Source organism: Nyctereutes procyonoides, unplaced genomic scaffold (genome assembly GCF_905146905.1).
Source record: "Nyctereutes procyonoides isolate TBG_1078 unplaced genomic scaffold, NYPRO_anot_genome, whole genome shotgun sequence".
NCBI classification, from domain to species: Eukaryota; Metazoa; Chordata; class Mammalia; order Carnivora; family Canidae; genus Nyctereutes; species Nyctereutes procyonoides.
In genome coordinates, this window is record NW_026575026.1 from 3,453,076 (window position 1) to 3,461,358 (window position 8,283).

General features: G+C 43.8%; 1 pseudogene; it reads right to left on the bottom strand.

Moving 5' to 3' along the window:
* Window positions 1-2,028: 2,028 nt before the first annotated feature.
* Window positions 2,029-2,465, bottom strand: LOC129503273 (ORM1-like protein 2; annotated as a pseudogene).
* Between the last annotated feature and the right edge of the window lie 5,818 nt (window positions 2,466-8,283).

The window sequence follows — 8,283 nt, forward strand, 5'->3', positions numbered from 1 at the left end:
GTGATTTCCTCTCCACCGCAGTGATGAGCAGCCTGGATGAAGCCATGCAGCCCCTGGAAATAGGCCAGGACACTGTCCAGGAACCTCTTACCAAGGCAGTGTAATTTTTGTCATTAGGACCTCAGTGCAGGGCATGGGTTCGGGTCAGGAGCCTTACCCTCCGAGGCCCAGTCTGAACTCTGCCTTTGCTCCTGTGGCCAAGGAGAAACCAGCATTGTCAGGGTTCTACCCACCTTTCTCCTTCATAGATAGTTGTTTCAAATCAAATGTGAGTTAAAATAAAAAATAGGGATCCCTGGGTGGCTCGGTGGTTTGGCGCCTGCCTTTGGCCTAGGGCATTATCCTGGAGTCCCGGAATCGAGTCCCACATTGGGCTCCTGGCATGGAGCCTGCTTCCCCTCCTCCTGTGTCTCTGTCTCTCTCTCTCTATGTCTATCATAAATAAATAAAATCTTTAAAAAAATAAACTTGAAATAACATAGCTATATACAGAGATGTAGACTAGGATTGTCAAGAAAGGCAATCCTGCTTTTGCATGCTTCATGATGGGAAAAGGCTAAGAATTAATAAATGGCTGCTTCTGCTTTTCCATAGTGTGTTGTATGAGGTAGTGTGTGGCTGGGATCTTTAATGTTCCAGGGAGTTTTTGTCCAGAAGGAAGAACTTTTTTTTTTTAAAGATTTTATTTATTTATTCATGAGAGATGCAGAGAGAGAGGCCGAGAAGCAGGCTCCATTCAGGGAGCCCGATGCGGGACTTGAACCCGGGTCTCCAGGATCATGCCCTGGGCTGAAGGCAGCGCTAAACCACTGAGCCACCCAGGCTGCCCCAGAAGGAAGAACTTTACTGCTGTTTATACTTTCCCTAATACTAATTTTGAAAAAAAAAATGTTTCATTGATATTAAACAAGCTTTATACCCCCCCCCCCCAGGGATCCCTGGGTGGCGCAGCACTTTGGCGCCTGCCTTTGGCCCAGGGCGCGATCCTGGAGACCCGGGATCGAATCCCACGTCGGGCTCCTGGTGCATGGAGCCTGCTTCTCCCTCTGCCTGTGTCTCTGCCTCTCTCTCTCTCTCACTATCATAGATAAATAAAAATTAAAAAAAAATTTATACCCCCCCCAAAAAAAAAATTCGTAGACGTTAAGCTACCACAGAATATTCGGTAGTTGGTTATTTTATTTTATTTTATTTTTTTAAAAAGATTTTATTTATTCATTCATGAAAGACACACAGAGAGAGGCAGAGACACAGGCAGAGGGAGAAGCAGGCTCCATATCCAGGTGGCCTGATATGGGACTGGATCCCAGGCCTCCAGGATCTCGCCCTGGGCCAAAGGCAGGTGCTAAACCACTGAGCCACCCAGGGATCCCTTTTTCTTTTTTTTAAAAAATATTTTATGTATTTAGTTGGTCATTTTAGAGTGGTTTTATAAGTGTGGTTACAGGTCAGAAAGCTAGATTCCTCAGCTTACAGGCCAGGTTATTTTTGTGTCCGTCAGTCTTGCCTACTCACTTTCAGAGTCTCATGCTCGAGTGGAGAAAAAACTTAAACACTGTTCAACAGCTAGAAGAAAAAATATATATGTAAAATATTAGTTCTTAAAACTATTAAGACTTCCAGGTTGATACTGAAGAGAGTCAATGATGTTGGGTTTTTTTTTTTTTTGGAAAAAAAAAAGTATCTTTATTATAAGGAAAATACACAGCAAAACAGAGCTGGAAAGTGGTGTGGGTAGAAGATCTAGAAAAAAATCACAGAACAAGCTGCTCAGTTACCAAACAAGCTGTTTAGACATGGCTTCCTGCTGTGAAGGAGAGTGATTTAGCTCTTATCTTTCCCACCTTTCCTGATTCAAAAAAAATCTGCTCTTAGGACTGGGCCCTGGGACCCCTATTTTCCAATCTGTTCTCTTCCTGGAGTTTGGGAAAGGTTATATAGTTCTCAGGCTTTCAAGATACAGAAGACAATATGGAGAAGGGAAGGATGTTCTAGCCCTTGGGTCCAGTGTTAACCCAGCCCTATCCCTCAGTATTTGTTGATGCCAAAGAGATGAACCCCGTGGAATTGGGGTAACTTAGGCAGCCGTACACTAAGCAATGAGGCTGTGTTGCTGAGGAAGTGAGCAGCATCATACTTGGTGTAGAAGCTGGCCAGGAGGTAGAGTACAATAGGAGAGATGCTGAGGAATTTGCGGGAAGAGGTAAATTGGAGTCCGTAGTCCATCTGTTCCCAGTGTGTCAGTAGCCGAGCCCTTCCTTGGTCAGGGGTCTCAAAGGGTGTCCCTTTCACAAATTATGGATGACATTGGTCAGGGTCCAGACAACAGGTATGCTGAAGAAGGGGATGCTGGGTAGAACCACATGCAGCAGTCCTACCAAGATGATGTAGGCCAGCCAGATGCCCCAGCTATCCATCACTCGAGTGTTGGGGTTTACTTCGCGGTATGCCACCCCCACATTCATCCTGCGGCTTCCCCAGTGGGTCCGACTCGAGGTGCCCAATGATGCTGTAATAGAGATATATGGGAGCTGAAGGGAGCCACATTTGTGGTCAACACAGGGTAATAGATAAACTTGTCAGATCTATATGTCGTACACCTGAAACGAATGCAACATTGTGGGTCAACTATACCCAAATTAAAAAGAAAAAAGATGCTGACTGGGATAAAGTGGTAAATCTAATTTAACCCCTTACCTAAACCACGTTAAAACTATAGACAGGGTATGTTTTAAAGAATCAAAAACTCAATGTAGAGACAACTTGGTAGGAGAAAACAGCAACAAAATTTCGTAGGATGGAAAGCAGGTGGTTGAGAGCCAACTGTTAGCCTGGAAGGTTGAGAACAAATACAATCTGTGATTTACTCTAGAGCCTTGAAAAAGTTCAGGAACTATTCGTTCCAGGTAGGTTTGGAATTGGATGCAAGGTGTGTCCACTTGTGAGGGTGTCTGTGTTGGAGTCATGCTATCATTAAAGGTATGGGTGGATGCTGTTAGATTTAAAAATGTCCTCGTCTTAGGGCACCTGGGTGGCTCAGTTGGTTAAGCATTTGCCTTCGGCTTGGGTCATGATCTCAGGGTCCTGGGATTGAGCCCCACGTTGGGCTCTCTGCTCAGCAGGGGGTCTGCTTCTCCTTCTCCCTCTATTTTTCCTCCTCTCTCTCAATTTATTTAATTAAAAAAATCTTTTTAAATAAAAATGTCCTCCTCTCTGTGGCTCTGGGCCATCGCCCATTGTCCATCTAGGGAGAAGACTAGAGGTTTATTTCTGGAGAGTGTAATAGAGGATCTCTGCACAGGGAGTGAGGGGAAAGGGAATCTTCAGCACAGTTGAGGGAACATGGCTACAAAGCCAAGAACAGGGCGGAATGTGTATCTACACAGATATACCTAATGTTGAATGCAGAACCCTCTGGACACCATCCCTTACTTGGTCTCCAGAATAGTCGGACAGACTCTCATTCTCTAGTCAGGGTCTGAAGATTCTTGGAACTCTGACCAGGCAAAAAGCAAATACCTACATATATCAGCACCAGGGCTTTCCTAGCAAATGACTTGTCCAGATAAACTTAAAGAGAAGCCCAATGAAAAGTCTCCTTCACATGCCCAGGGCTTCCGAATGAGCTTTTAAGTTCCCTATCAAGGGCAGACAGCCAAGGATTTCCAGGTATCTGAGGAAAGCTAACAAATAAAATGAGGACAAAACCAAACAGAAAACAGCAACTTGGACGACCTAGAATCTCCCCAGGTAGAAGAAAACTTAAAAAACAAAACTAAACCCAAACCCAAACGACCTTTAATATTCTCAGAAAGACAAAATGTTGTAACTCTGAAACAAGAAGAGGGTGCTAAAAAATTTATAAAGAATAACAACAACAACAAAAAAGATTTGGAAATCATAAACATTATAGCAGTGGGGAAAAAACTCAATAGAACATTAGAAGATAGGGCAGCCCTGATGGCCCAGTGGTTTGGCGCCACCTTCTGCCCGGGGCGTGATCCTGGAGACCCAGGATCGAGTCCCACATCGGGCTCCCTGCATGGAGCCTGCTTCTCCCTCTCCCTCTGCCTATGTCTCTGCCTCTCTCTCTTTCTCTGTGTCTGTCATGAATAAATAAATAAAATCTTAAAAAAAAAAAAGAACATTAGAAGATAAAAAAAAAAACATTAGAAGATGAAATCAAGGCAATGTTCCTGAAAGCAGAGCAAATATATAGAGATGGAAAATAGGAGGAAAAAAAAAAAAAAAGACAAGAAGGTTAGAGGAATCGTCCAGGGAATCCAATGTCCAAATAACAGGAATTTCAACAAGAGAAAACAGAGAGAACTGAATCATTCAAAAATCTCCCGATTGAGGGGACCCAAGAAGCATCCAGGACGATGGCGGAGACAGACAGACAAACAGGCTTGAAGGGCAGCAAGAAGATTGGCTAAACGTCTGAATGTGGTGTTCACTGTGAGGCATCTGGTCAACGGGCTAACTGGCACCCAGCTGACTTTCTCTGCCGGAGGGGCTGCACCCAGGTTCAGCTTCCCACAGGACCAGTGACTTCTTGTCCCCAGGAAAAGGAGGGGATATCCCTTTCCTCGGACACCATCATCCCCAAGTGCAAGCAGCTAGTGTTCACACCCCATTCCTACAAAAGCTGGCACCCTCTGCACCCAGCCAGACTATGTAGTCCCTTCCCTTGACTCTAGGCTTGCCCAAGAGACTTGCTTGACTAATGGAATGCAGGGGGCATTTGATGTCCAAGGCTAAATCCTAAGAAGCTTTGCCACGTTCACCCATGTCTTTGGGAACACTTGCTTGTGGAGTCCCGCTGCCTGCTGGAGAGAAGCTCAAGCGACCCTGTGACAGGAGCTGTGGCTCCCCTGAAAATGCAGCTAGCCGTCTACACAGCAGTGAGCACCAACTTGCTGGTAAGTGAGCTAACCTGGAAGTTGAATGGCCAGGCTCAGTTTAACCACCCAAGGAAAGCTGGAGGAAGCAGAAGTGGGCTGTACCTACCGAGTCCTGCCCAAGCCACAGGTTCATGGGCAAAGAAATAACTGGTGTTGTTTTTTTCCTTTTAATCTGCTAATATGCTGAACTTCATTAGTAGATTTTCTGATATTGAAGCCTTATGTTCCTATGTTCTTGGAATATACCCTTTTCCGTGTTGATGTACTCCCACCATTTGGACCCTGTACTGAGTATCATCATCACTTATGGAGAAAAAAAGAAATTTACCAAACAATTTAATAATGTAAAAAAAAATGCATGGAAAATGTTTCACTTGTTTCAGACAATCTCAGACATAAGGGTAACATCATTAAGTAGGGCAGCGGAGGGGGGCTAGGGGGGCTCAGCGGTTTAGTACCGCCTTCAGCCCGGGGTGGGATCCTGGAGACCAGGATCGAGTCCCATGTCCGGCTCCCTGCATGGAGCCTGTTTCTCCCTCTGCCTGTGTCTCTGCCTCTCTCCCTGTGTGTCTCTCATGAATAAATACATAAAATCTTAAAAAAAAAAAGAAGAAGAACATCATTAAGTAGTCCAGAGCGATTCCTAGCTGGCAACATTGAAAAATACAGTTTGCTTTATTTTACATAATTAGAATTTTCTTTAATTTGGAACACTTACTCCAAATGAGCTGGTTTCTTCTCTATTTTTCAGCTATTTTGAAGGTTGTGTTTGAAGTTCACTTCTTCCATTTGTCTTTTCTTGTGATTCAATTTAGGGACTTGATTAATGGTATTCTATTTAGAAAACAACTGAGGCTTCACTAATCTGAAATAATCCGAGGTGGGACTCCGTCTCTCTTGCTATCTCTCTCTCTCTCCGTCTTATCTCACTGAACATTTCTTTTAATGAATGTAATCAACTGTTTGTGTAAAAAGGGAGAAACACAATGAGCCTTGAAAGTCTTTTGAAAATGAAAAATAAGAAAAAATAAAAGTAACAAGGCAAACTAGAGGCTTGGGGCTGCTCTAGTTTGAAAAATTTATCAAGTGAGGGGCGCCTGGGTGGCTCAGTCAGTTGAGCATCTGACTCTTGATTTCAGCTCAGGTCTTGATCTCAGGGTTGTGAGTTCAAGCCCCACATTGAGCTCTAGTGTGGAGCCTACTTAAAAAAAAAAACAAAACTATCAAGTGAAAAGATGTTTTCCTGCTTTTCAAAGATAATAATATTTAGGAGAGAACCTTCTACTCACACCCTACTCTCCAACTCCTACCCCAGCTACACACACACACACACACTCACACACTCACACTCACTCTATGTCCTACCCTCTTTAGGGTGATGCTCTTTTAACCACCCCCCCCAAAGCATTCTTTCTAAGACAGAACTGATGGACCCTCCCCTTCCTCTACCACCCTATCATCAGCATCCTTAAGAAACTTACTTTCCAGGAAAAAAGGGGGGGAGGAGAGAGAGAGAGAGAGAGAGAGAGAGAGAGAGAGAGAGAGAGGAACAGCCTTAGCAAATTCTCTTTGGGTACATTTCCATTTCTAAGACTTTTTGATAAGAATTTTCTCTCTTTTTTTTAAAGATTTTATTTATTTATTTATTCATGAGACACAGAGGCAGAGAGAGGCAGAGAGAGACCCAGGCAGAGGAAGAAGCAGGCTCCACGCAGGGAGCCCGATGTGGGACTCGATCCTGGGACTCCAGGATCAGGACCTGGGCTGAAGGCAAGTGCTAAACTGCTGGGCCACCTGGGCTGCCCAGAATTTTCTCTAGAAGATGGCTTGCTTGGAAAATTTACTGAAGTCCCAAATAGTGAGGGACCAGCATTTATTGCCAGAAGTGACACTAGCAGAGAGTAGAGTTCCCAGCTGGGAAGCTGTCTTCATGTAAATGTACCCTTGTGACAGCCCTTGGAGGAGGACAAATGACTTGTCAGTGACTTCTTAATCAGCTTGTCTTTAGCAATAATAATCTAATCACTGGTCACCTAATTAAAAATGAAAGAAATTAGTGCCTTTCCAAACACTAAGCTTCTAGAATCTCAGGTTACAGACTGTCATTAAGCAGAGAGCTGTCAGCTGTTTGCATGTCACTCTACAGAGAGGCAGGATTCTGTGAGGTGCCTCATGCTCATGCTCATGTCTGTGATTTGATTACTCTTGCCATCATTCATTTAATGCATTGATCTGGATGATTTGCTACTACGGGGCCCTCATTCATGATTTCCACTGCTAGTATTTATTGCAGGCTTACTGTATGCTAAGGGATATATCCTGGGGGTATAAAGAATAGGAAACTGTACCAGCATTATGGTATATGTGCTGCCGAAGCGAGCACTGTTCCAGCATTTTGGAATATATCACTGTAGGGGAAACAAATCTAAAAATATTTAACTATGATGTAATGGTCAAGCCGTGGTAGAGGTAACAAATATGCATGCATATTGCAAAGCACAGAAGAGGCGAAATGGTGGCCCATTGGAACCAGTCCACAGAATCTGAGATCCTTTTTTTTGTGGGGTGGGCATATGCTCCTCAATTTACCGAAAATTCCACCACACCCTATTCTTTTAAACTTAGTCTGCTTCTTTCATTTGTGTTATATGCCTGGTCCTTGTTAAACTTTTGAGTTTGAGATCTTGGTAAAGAGATAGATTTGACAAACAGACACCTGCTGTCGGATGCTGTATTATAATTGATTTAAGTACTGTTCTTTTAAATGAGTTTCAAAGAACATTTTCATGGTGTGTTAAAAAGTTCTTAAGTACACTCCTCTCAGGTATGGGAAAAAAAATACCTCACTAGCCACCTGTGCTGCATAGCAGGGAAAATAAATTTTAAACTTGTCAGTCAATAGCATTTACGAGTATCTGTTTCTATTTTAATGCTTTCTGAGGCTGTCCATTCTCTTTGGGCTTAGTGCTTAGTCTTTCACTTCTCTTCCTTCTTACCTGCTTCTCTTCAGGTGATGTTAGGTGTTTAGGGGCTTTCTTGACTCTGCAATGGTCGGGAGAAAAGCATCCTCAGAGTCATTGCCGGTCTTGCTGCCAAGTGGCTGCCTGCCTGCCCCAGACCAGTGCCCGTGGAAGGGAAGCTCATCCTTAGCCTGTTGTGAGTTATTTGGACATAGGTGCCACTGCTGAGTTCACAGTCACATCTTTTTTTGCCCTTGGATCCAACATTTCCGTTCACGGTGGCCTCCTTCTGATCTCATCTTTTGCTCAGGTATACCCAGCCCTCTTAGCACTTTTAGGCTACATTTGGGCGCTGAAAACTTTTGGGATCCACTGAAATCCATGAACAGATTGTTGTTTTAATTGTACTGGGATCAAAG